The sequence below is a fragment of the Lathyrus oleraceus genome, chromosome 1 (genome assembly GCF_024323335.1).
Source record: "Lathyrus oleraceus cultivar Zhongwan6 chromosome 1, CAAS_Psat_ZW6_1.0, whole genome shotgun sequence".
NCBI lineage: Eukaryota > Viridiplantae > Streptophyta > Magnoliopsida > Fabales > Fabaceae > Lathyrus > Lathyrus oleraceus.
In genome coordinates this window covers 328,736,968-328,748,611 of record NC_066579.1, presented here as the reverse complement: position 1 = coordinate 328,748,611, position 11,644 = coordinate 328,736,968, and positions in this window count along the sequence as shown.

The window sequence follows — 11,644 nt, the reverse complement described above, 5'->3', positions numbered from 1 at the left end:
CTGACACGCACACAAACAAACACAGGCAAAGGCAAACGTGGAGCCTGAATGCCAATCACTGGACTTACATCAGCATCCGAACCAAGACACACACAAAGAGGCAAACGTGGAGCCTGAATGCCAATCACTGGACTTACATCAGCATCCGAACCAACAAACCCACACTGGAACCCAAATGCCACTCGATGGGCTTACATCAGCTTCCAAGCACACAACAGGACAAAACAAAGACACAGGCGCCCGGAGAGATCAGCTCATCTCCTGCCTACGTACCTCATCTGGTATGAGGATCAGGGCGACGTAGTTCCCCTACGCAGGGAAAAAGGACTTAGCCTAACCAGATAACAGAGGGAGACACAACACTAGGGAGACTACGACTCGAGCCTAGATGTTATCATGCAAATCATCCCTAAGTTAAGGTTTCTAGCTAACTGGCACAGGGAGCCAGCCTATCCTAGTCATGACTTGCACAGGAAGCAAGCCACACACACACTTAACTTGCACGGGAAGCAAGCCAAGCAAACCTAACTTGCACAGGAAGCAAGCCTAAACTAACCCTAACTTGCACAGGAAGCAAGTCAAACAAACATACAAGCACAGATAGCACACACTATACGCAAGCAAGTGGCTCAAGCAAGGGTTAGGTTTTAGTCGAGGGGTCATATCAACCTCAACAAACAAACCTCTGGAACTGGGTGAATGTGCTCTTAACCTTGCCATTGAGGGGCTAAGGTGAAGCAGATGAAAGGTGAGTGAAGATAAGACTTCACAACTCTTATCCCTGGCCTGGGAGAGCTTAAGACAAGAATGTGTGGGTTCAGAAAGTGGGAACCCTTCTACACATTTAAAACTGACTCAACTGTACAATTGCACAAGATCTTGGGTTTGTATCTGCAATGCATCAACACAGTGGTGTGAGCAAAGCAGATGACACACAGAATAGCAGGGGACAGGTTGCTTATCCCTTGGTTCTGCCAATTGCCTCTTCACTTAGGAGGTCTTTGACTCTATGCAAGGACAAAATTAAACATCCATAAACATTGCCTCTTAAGGAGGACTTCAGACAGTTGCCTGGCCAAGTAACAGGCCAGGTCTTCCAGACTACATGAAGATTAGAAATATACCTCAATGCAAATTGCTTATACAAGCAAAGCAAAGCAAAAGTTCACAAGGAACTGAGCAACTAAAGTACCTGAAACAGTCAAGCAGACATTAGTATACAACCTCAAAGTTAAATCAGAATGAAACAAAGGTTAACAGTCAGCACAAGCAGATAGGTGTGCAATGCACAAGGTTCAAGGCATGTGAGCCAAGCAACCTACAAAACAAGCATGTTAGTCATGATAAACAAGCACACTCAATCAATTTGTATTGGTCTCATTGAAGCATTTGTGGCTTAACCTGAAAACACAAGCTCAAAAGTGAGTAACAGGACCACTAGGGCAAGCCTAGGGTCAAAAGAGAATGAAAAAGTCAAAACAGCAAAGGGCAAGTATCCAAAATCATGCTCAAACAATCAAGAACCAAAACCAATTGGGTTCACATTCATATCAATCATCATCATCATTTCATGAACAAATTAGGTCAAGGTATAGCAAACAGAAGCTCATAGGAGTCAACAGCAAGACTTAACTCAAAAGTCAACTCAAACATTTCCAAAAATTACCAAATAAATCATGATCAATCCTAACCCACAGCATGGTAAGCATGTCAAATTTCATCTCATTTGGACAAGTGGAAGGCAGTCAATGAAAATCAGAAAGTCAAAGAAATTTTGAACATGCTCAAAGAAGTCAACCAAACATGCATCAACTTAGAAAAATCATAAATCAGAGATGGTGTATGATAAATGAATGGGACTAAAACCATGGCAAAGATGAGGATGTCTAGTTATCTCATGTAAAGTTTCATGTCCCTCTAATAAAGTATGAGAATTTCACAAATGAAACGGCAACATGCATCACATAAGGTCAACATTTTGGTCAGACAGGGGAGAAAATCTCAAACAATTAGGAAATACCACAATTAATTCCAAGAAAATTCACATGTAAACTAGACATACAAGAGTAGGTTCATGCAAAAAATCAGATCAATTGGAGGTCAAGAAGCATGGATCCAAAAATCATGAAGTTGGACATCAATGGTGTGACACAAATTGTCACACCCTAATTCAAAAAATCATAACTCACAAACCAGCAATGATAAATTCACAAAATCTACACCAAAATCACCATGAGTGTGTCTAGTTTAAGCACAAACAATTTGGGAGCCATTGGATAAAGTATCACCATTTCACAATTGTTTTGGCAAAGTGTACAAAATATGCATACATGTCACAAACCCTAGCATCATTTAAAATTCGACCATCTAAAAAATCAGGAAAAATAATGATAAAAAACTAGGGATCATGATGAAGATGATGCAAAAAACCCCATGAAAATTGGATTTGAAATGAGTGAAATATGATTTTTGCAAGATTGATGATCAAATGAAATAATTATTGAAAATTAAATGGATTAATTTGGAAATATTAAAGACCGGATGGCAAAAGCGTAATTAAGGGACCTCATTAAACGGGACGACGTCGTTTTAGGCACAAAATGGAATGTTTTCATTGGTTCGTGCTGAACTGGGCCATGCAGTACGTGACAAAACTAGAAATTCTGGGAAATGCATTTGAAAATAGGGTTTTCTGGGCAGAGATACAACCTTCATCTTCCCCAAATCGTGTTTTTCATAAAATTTCCAGAAATCCAAATTACATACACACAAATGTTCAGCATGGCATGGCTAGCAAGAATCCATCAACAATTTTCAGTAAAACGTCACACACACCATGAATCAAGCACAAACAAGTTCTATCATCAAAACTTCAAAACAACATAACTTCAAAAATAATCAACCATTTTTAGTGGTTCAAGTTCCAAAATGACCAGCACAGAGAGCTCTACACAAAGCAATGCATGATTTAGAGAAAAGAGTGACTCGAGTTCTTACTTGATTTTGAAGAAATCCACGAAACAGTGTTGTTTGTGTGTTATAAGCTCAAACAGATGAAGCTTGTGGTTTGAAATGATGAATGGTGAGTGGCTTGTAGCTCAACAGCCCTTGGAAATGCTTAAACCGAGTTCTGCCATGGATGATGTGTGAAGAAAAACAGTTGTGGAAATGGCCTTCCAGCTGGAGAATGGTGGTGAAAACAGGTTCAAAATGATGAATGGATGTTGTATTAAGCAAGGCAGGGTTCAGTCCTTTGGCCAATGTTGACAGATTTTGGCAAAATGCAAAAATGAAGTTTTTGAGAATGAGTGAAGTTCTGTTTTTGGAGGCTGCCTCTAGGGTTTGTCATTGACAGAAAATCATGAATATCTCTGCTGTTTAAGAGTACAAATCCAAGTTCATGAAAATATGGGATGTAGTTGTTGAAAAAGTGTACTTTCTTTCCAATTTTCAAGCAAGCTAGCATGGGTATATGTACTGCATAAAAATGGGCTTCCAACAAGTCTCAAATGCATTTTCAGAACATGTTTGATTGGTAGAATTGGTTAGAAATGATTATTTTGAAAAGTCAAAATTCAACTCACTTGAAATTAATTAAGGCAAGTTCAAAAAGGCCATTTTGCATGGTGAAGTTTTGGTACATGAAAATTACATTTTTGGAAAGAGGGGATCAAATGTGACTTGTAGGAAAAAACCCCACCCAAATTGGCCAAATGGTTTGAGAGATATGGCCTTTTGAAGTTCAAGAATTTCTGAAAACGATTCGATCATAACTTGCCAACCATACATGGGAATTGAGTGTTCTTGGACTTTTTGGAAATGGGAGAACAAGATCTTCAACTTTCATGTTGGGCAAAAATTCATTTGAAGCTTGTATCATGATGTAAGTTTGAGGATCAAGACTTTCAATTTTTGGTAAGTTTCAGTTACAGGTCAAGTTTCCCTTTTTGGAAATTTCTGATCTGGCTTCAAATTCTTCCATGATGGTGTTTGACATGATATATGAGGCCTATTGGGACATGAATGAGACCTCTCAAACCAATTTCCATCATCAAATCACTGATTAAATGGACTGTTGACCAACAGTTGACTTTTAGGGTTTCTGACTGACTGTGCATTGACTGATGACTTCTGAACATCCAATCCTTGACCTAAACACTTCAAATGGATCCCCAAGTCATGTGAACATGTTGGACCAATCCTAGGGCCTTGGCTCCTTGAGAATTGTGCTTGCTTGCTTGACTGACTGATCTCCTGACCAGTTTGACCTAATTTCTTGATTGGCTTGCACTTGAGGCAAATGGGACAATGCAATGCTATGCAGTGGACCATGATATGCTATGACCTAATATGAGAATGTATGTACAATGATAGGTGCAAATTAGAGGTGCTACAAAACCCCGAAAGGGCGGTCCAGGAAAAAGTTAGAGACATAAAAATGAATATGTATCCCGCTAGATTGAGTATCTCATCCTGGGGAAATCTAGGAAAAAATTAGGGATTTGGCAAGTAACTGCATCCTGACAAGACTATGTTCTACAAACTGTCATCTGTCAGAAATTCTCGCTCAGTCATCATCAACCGAAGCTTCAAATACATCGGATTCAGAATTGGTGGAGAAATGGTCATTATGTTCAATGTAGCCCTTTTCCAATATATATCACCAATTTCAAATTTGTAAAGATCTATAGAGTCTTGCCATTTGCAGACTACCATTCCATAAAATAAATTTGAGCCTTTATCCAATTATTCACACTCTTATTTGTTCCTATTCAACAAATGTTTTGCATGGTTTAATTGAGAAATATCATTGTTTTTAAATAATTAAACTTTTTATAACTTGTTTTTAAACAAAGTGAACATTCACAATGATAAAAGGGTACCGGGGATGTCTTCAGTGCTTTCCCAAAGATGGTAGGATTCTCGACAGGGTAAGACATTTATCCATATTCCTGGCATGTTTGTATCCTCTTCCTCCGGAGCCTTTTGTGGTTTTCCCTCCCGGGCAGAGTGTGTGGTAAAGGTATTCAGCCTCCTTCCTCCTCAGTAGATGTGAGCGCTTGGTTAGGTGACCTTGGAAGCTTCTGATTGGTGGTTGTCCTCCACGAAGATCCATCCTCCCCTTTGATAATTTCCCCGGCGAAGTGGCTTCCCCCAGCCGAGTTTATCTGTGCCATGATCCTGTTTCCGGTTGGAATGGTTGTTGTTCATTCCCCTGCAGAAGTCTTTATTTCCTGGTACCCCTAATCCCCAGCAGATGGGATGTTCTCCATTGAGCCTGGCTTTCTCCCTTGAGATGTAGTACCGGATGTTTATTCAATCGACCAGTGGACTCGTTTGTGTTAGATATGTCTGTTCTGTTAGCATTCATCATACATAAACCACGCATATATGCATAGTTTTAACATTTAGATATTCATGTTGCATCCTTTGCCATATATCTTTGTTTGTTATCTCCTGCTAGTCGGTAATATATTCCCCAAGCAGATTGTTTGTGTCTGATCTCCCCATGAAGAGTCAGCCTCATAAGAAGAAAATGTCTATCCTTTCTTCCATATTCCCCATCGAGTTATGTCCTCGTGGATGATGGTTGTTTCTGTTTCCTCCTAACACATATATTGGTATGGAACCCCCCATTGAGTTATATCCTCATAGGGATGAGTCTTGTTTCACTGTGCACCTCTAGTTTGTTCCTAGATTTGGCATCTGGAGATTATCCTTGCATTTCCCCGTAGTTCGGATGAATGATTGCTCAGTAACCAGTAATTATCCATCTTTCCCACGACGGAGTCTGTGGTTTTCTACCTTCATACCGGTAGTTGTAAACCCTATTTTTATCCCCTTGGCAGAGTTAACCTCTTTTTTCATCCTAACCGATGACGGTTACTTTTCCGTGGTTGTCTACCCGGTATCTGGTAGATGTAATCCCTCCTTGACGGTTATCATTATCCAATATTCGGTATTGATAGTCCTTCACCCTTTTTGAGTATAGCTCCCGGATCATTGCCTTTGTCAATGTATCCCTAGCGAGTCATCTTTCATTTTCCGTTTATTGGTAATGATCGTTTCTCCCTTTGATTGGTCATTATTTTGTACCTGGTTTTCGGTATCCCTAATGTCCTTTCTTTTCGGTCGATTTATCCTTTATTAACCCAGTAATTGGTTGTGGATAACCTTACATGCGAGTATGTTATCTACGTTCTGACGGTAATAGATAGTATATCTCATGCGCTCTTCAGTCGAAGTCTTTGTTCTTCCCCAGTCGAGTAAGATTCGTACCCCCTTTGTTGCAGAGTTGAATGTCCATCCTGTAATCGAGTTTGCTTTTCGGCCCTCTTTCGGATGATGAGTGTCTTGGGAATATTCCCCAATTCACGCCTTGGTTGGTGTAGCGGGGTATCCGTTACCATTAGAGATATTAACTAAATCCAAGGTAAACCATACAAGTCGAGTCGCCACCGCACTTCTATTTATCCAAAGGAATGGTTAGAAAGCGAACAAAAACCTAAATTTTTTATCAAATCAAAAACTAATAAAAATGTCAGAGATCTGGGTAAGGGGGTTGGTTATGCAATGGGAAGGTTTTAAGCACCCAAAACATCCTAGGTACTCCTAGGGAGCCCTTTTCAAACTTGTTGTAAGGTTGGTATTTTGTGAAAATTTGTTTGTGTAAACATGATTGAAGAGATGAGAAGAGAATATACAAGTTTATTTACATTTTGTGTTTGGATGGATAAACCCATTGCCTACGTACAATCTTAAAAAAGATTAGGATCAAAACCTCGTAGTTCGGGGTAAAAATCTCAAAAAATGAGTTGGTGAATTGATTGGTCCAAAAGCCTTAAGGTCTTTTGTTATCCAAGGGAGAAAACTCAACCTAAAACGACAAATCCACCATGTGAGGATAACTTTAACATGCTAGTGAGGGGTTAACCCTATAATAAGCATGGAAGACTCATTGTCCATCACTAAGGATATAGGTGAGTATTACATCTACCTCAAGGATAACTCAAACCTAATAGCTAAAGGTTATGAAAAATTTGCTTAAGAAAGTGGCCATTGAAACCACAAAAAGACATTTGAGTGGGTTATATTTACCAATGAAAATTATGTACAAAATATGGTCAAAGTTGTCTTAGAAGTTCAATTCAAAATAAGTGTTATGAAAGGTAAGTTTGAAAATCAAAAGCATAAGGCTTAGGTTTCTAATGTTTGAAAAAGAAGTGTTAAATGTTTGCACAAAAGTTTTGGCTTGGGTTAGACTGGAGGGAAGAAGAAGAATGGCTAAGGTCCTAATCATATAAGAGATAAGGGATAAGAAACAAGACCACAAATGGAGTTCCTCTCTTGAGATCATATTGATGATCCAAGTAGCTCCCATCCTTTGGAATATGCAAGCAAAATAATAGTAAGCTCAAGCAACAATCAAACAAGTCTCTTAAGAGATCCTCAATGCATCTTGTATCTCTCACTTTGGATGAACATGGCAATGGTTCTTCAATTTGAGCACTCATAGGATTCCCTAGCACAAGAGCACACACATCAAAAGTTTTATGAAACAAATCAAGAATGGACAAGAGTGAGTTTAGAGGTTTGGTCCTTTTAATCCATTTTCACATTAAGATCCTTTTACTCCACTTTGCATAGGGAAAGTCCTAGAAACTAAGTCCATTTGTCCATTTCTTTGCATTTTGGTCCATAATAATCAAAGCAAAAGCACAAGCACAATAATATATACACAATTATGTGCTCAAGTGAGCAAAAGGCAAATTGCATTAACATAAACATGTGCTCAAATGAGCAAAGGAAAAAGCAAATGAATAATATGTACAAGAATAGTAAATTGCATAAAAGTAAAGAGCAAAAAGTAAATGTTAATTGTTAATGGTTAATGTTAGTAGTTAGTGTGCCATAAGGAAAATTTAGCGCTATGTTAAGCAATCGTAATTGGACTTATGTAGAAGTCACAACTATCTGAGGTCGGTCAATAATAATGTAGGCAACAACACAAGTTAGAAGTCTTGATTAGTGAACCAAGTTCCAACAACTTGCCATGCCAAAAAGAGGAAGAGAAATGATCTTGTGTTGGTTTAAGTCCTTTGCATGATTTAAGAAGCAACTTATCCTTAATGCAAAGCCATTCACTTGATCATTTGATCAAGATGAATTAGATTTGAATCAAGGAAGATTAAACCTCCCTAATCAATGCTAACTTATCAACCTTTAACTCATTGATCAAATAGAAAAGAAGGAGAAGAAAAAGAAGAAGAAGATGGATAATGGAAATGAAGAAAATAAAATGCATTAAATGAAAAGGAATGTACCAATCCATAAATAATGACCAAAGATAGGGAAGATCAAGGTCAACCATAAAAACAGAAATGGGATGAAGATTGGAAGTCAAGAAATAAACAAAATATTTTTTGGCATTTTAATATTTGATAATAAACTTGAATTAAAATATTAAAGAAAGGTCAAACTTTAAATTCACTTCAAATCAACTTTAAAAAGTCCATGTGAATTATCCCAAGTTCAACATGGTCAAACAAAGTTTGACAAAAAATTTCAGCATTTTTAAAAGTCAGAAACTATTTTTAATCAATTAAAAATGAATAAAAATAACCTAATTGAACTAAAATCTCAAATAAATTAATAAATTAATGAGAATATTTTTCAGAGATCCATCATCATTCAAAGAGGTTAGAAAAATATTTTTGTATTATTTGAATATCAAAAACTATTTAAAATGAATTAAAAATAACAAGAAAATAGAAAATTATTAAAAAATAGTAAATGATAAAATAAAAAATATTAAAAATCATTTTTAGAAACTAGAAATTAAAAGAGAAATACTGCAATTGGTCCCATATTTTTTGGACCAATAATAAAAGAGATATGGATTTTAGAAAATAAAATCAGAATTAAACAATGGCAAAAAGCGTGAGCCCTTGGATCTGAGCTCATTAATTGAGCAGGCAGATCCAAGCATCCAAAGGCGCGCGTCCAACATGTTCGACGGTCAATGCAACTACACATGGTATTTAAAAAAGTCATAAGAATGGAGCGTGGAGATTAGATCTGGAGATTGAGATCAATGACTCACAATCAATCTGGTAATGAGACGGTGGCCAGCGCCACCGTCTTCTCCGGTGAGCTCTGGCGAAGGTCAAAAAGCACAGAGGTTCAAATGCTTACTAAAATGGACGATCCAGGCATCATTCGAAAGGTGAAGTGGTGTACATCACTCCTATATCACTCACTTCCACTCTAGATTTCTATTAAGAGAGAAATCAGAGATGGAAGTTTGGTGATGTTCAACTGAACTTGCTCGATTTCAACAATTAAGCACTCAATAATAATGCCTCTATAGAGAGGACTTCAGAAAACACAATATCAAGGCCAATGGATCAAAGTATAAGGAGATTCGAAGCAAAAAACAGTTGATCAAAACCTTTGGATTATGAAGATTTGAGTCCCTTTCCTTGGTTCCTTTGGAAAAACAGAACTTCAATAGATCAAATGATGAAGGTCTAGGAACTTTAGATCTGAAAATTCAACCAAATGCAATTGAATTTCAGATCTGAATTTTTGAAGAAAAATGAACTTTGTTCCTTTGGTATGGTTAGGGATTCACTCTTGCAGCATTTCAGGCGCCTTCAGGTTGGAGAATTATGAAGCATAGCACATGTATTTATAGCTGGAAAGGGCTGAGTGCATGAGTTAACTCGTGTGCATGGCAAATGGATTTTTCATTGCATGGGCTTGTATGATCATGTGGAAGGCCCAATGAAGACTGAAATGACCTGCTGAGTTCATGTGAAATGCAAATGGACATGTATATTAAGTGTAATCAGCTCATGCATGGCAATTGAATTGAATTTCACAAAATACACTTAATTCTTCATGCCTTCGAAAATGGTGCTTCCAAACTCCAAATGCAACCTTGTGAGTAATGGTTAGAAAGCTTGTTGCATAAGGAATAAATGATATGTTGATCAAAATTCCAATTGGGCCTTGGAAATTAGTGAAATTTGAGCTTAAAGTGTAGGGTGCAAAACATGCATAAGTGAAGTTTCCAAATTTGGCCAATGTTCAAGCCCTTCTGTCTCAATGATGCATGCTGCAAATGATAAAACCTTCAACACTAAAGTTGTAGATCTTTCCAAGACAATCAATTTGGACTTAAATTTTGCATCATTTGAATTTTTAATGAAGACGTTATGGGCACTTGAAGTTGGACTTTTTTCCATTTCAATGCATTTGGCCCAAAGTGACCTATAATGTTTTGCATTATCACATGTATTTCTTTTGAGATTTTGAAATTTTTCTCAACATAACATTTGAAGTAGACACAATAATATTTCCAATTCATTTGGTTACACCTTAAAATCATAAAAAATGAATGAGTTATGTTCTTGGGAAGTTGACCCAAAATTAGGGTTTCAGTCAAAATGACCTATAATGTCTTGGAATGGATAATGATCTTCCAAGCTTCAAATAAATTTTTGATGAATATGAAAGTTGTTCATATTGTCCTTAAGAACATTGTTTCTTTTGGGGTCATCTTCATTTGACTAACACATAAAAAGTTAGGTCTCAGTGCATTTCAAAATAGATAGATGAATTGACTGATCAACTTCTCAAGTCCACCACTCATATATTTATGAATTGATGATTGAGGGCACTCAAATAAGTTCAAATATGCATGTAATGATGAATTAAAGAACTTCCCTTTAAGGTATTTGACCATGGGCTGAGGTTGCTTCATGAGCAAGGCACAGTTAATGAACAAATGAATTAGGGTTTCCTTGGGAAACAAACCTTAAACCCCTTGACTTGCTTTGATCAAAAATGATGAATTGAAATGCTAGGGAGGCATATTTGATGGATGAGAGCTTTGGGAACCATTACCATGCTTGCTTTCATCTTCTCTTGACCTTTTCATTGCACAAAGGATCTCCTAGAATCCTTTAGACCTTGTGATTGCTCAAGCTACAAACAAGAAATGTTAATGACATATTTTTGTACTTTTGGTTAGTAAATAAAATGAGAAAAGCAATGATATACAATTCAAGCATGCTTAGTGTAACACCTCAAAATTTGCCCTCTCTTCTTGGGACTAGCTTAGCATATTGCATTTCATTTTTTAGGACATTGGGCATTTTCATATTGCATATCATGTGAAAACAAGTGAGTCATCCTCCTAAGTCTTTCTCAGAAGATAGAGAGGTTAAGAGATTCATGCCTGAGGGTATTATTGAATTGATGATCAATCATCTGAGGGTTGCTCTTCAATTAGGGTTTTCTTGGTCCTTCAAGGAGGTTGAGCATAATCTTGGTTGCAAAGGTACATAATCATCATCATGGTTATGTCCTTATCAAGGGGGCTCATTGTTCATGCTCAGATTCTTTGGGGATTAGGGTTTTGACCTCTGGTAAACCCTAATCAGTGACTTCTATTCCAACAAGGGTTTCTCAAGGAGATGGGGTTTATTTCTTAGATGAAGATCATATGGTCATTATCTTGGGTTTATTAGAGCTAGGGGTTCATTTTGGAGCCAATTCCTCAAGTGGTTGAGGCTCAAGCTGATCAGAGCACTTCTAAGTCATCTATCAACCAGAAAGTCAACTGAGGGCTAGGAGG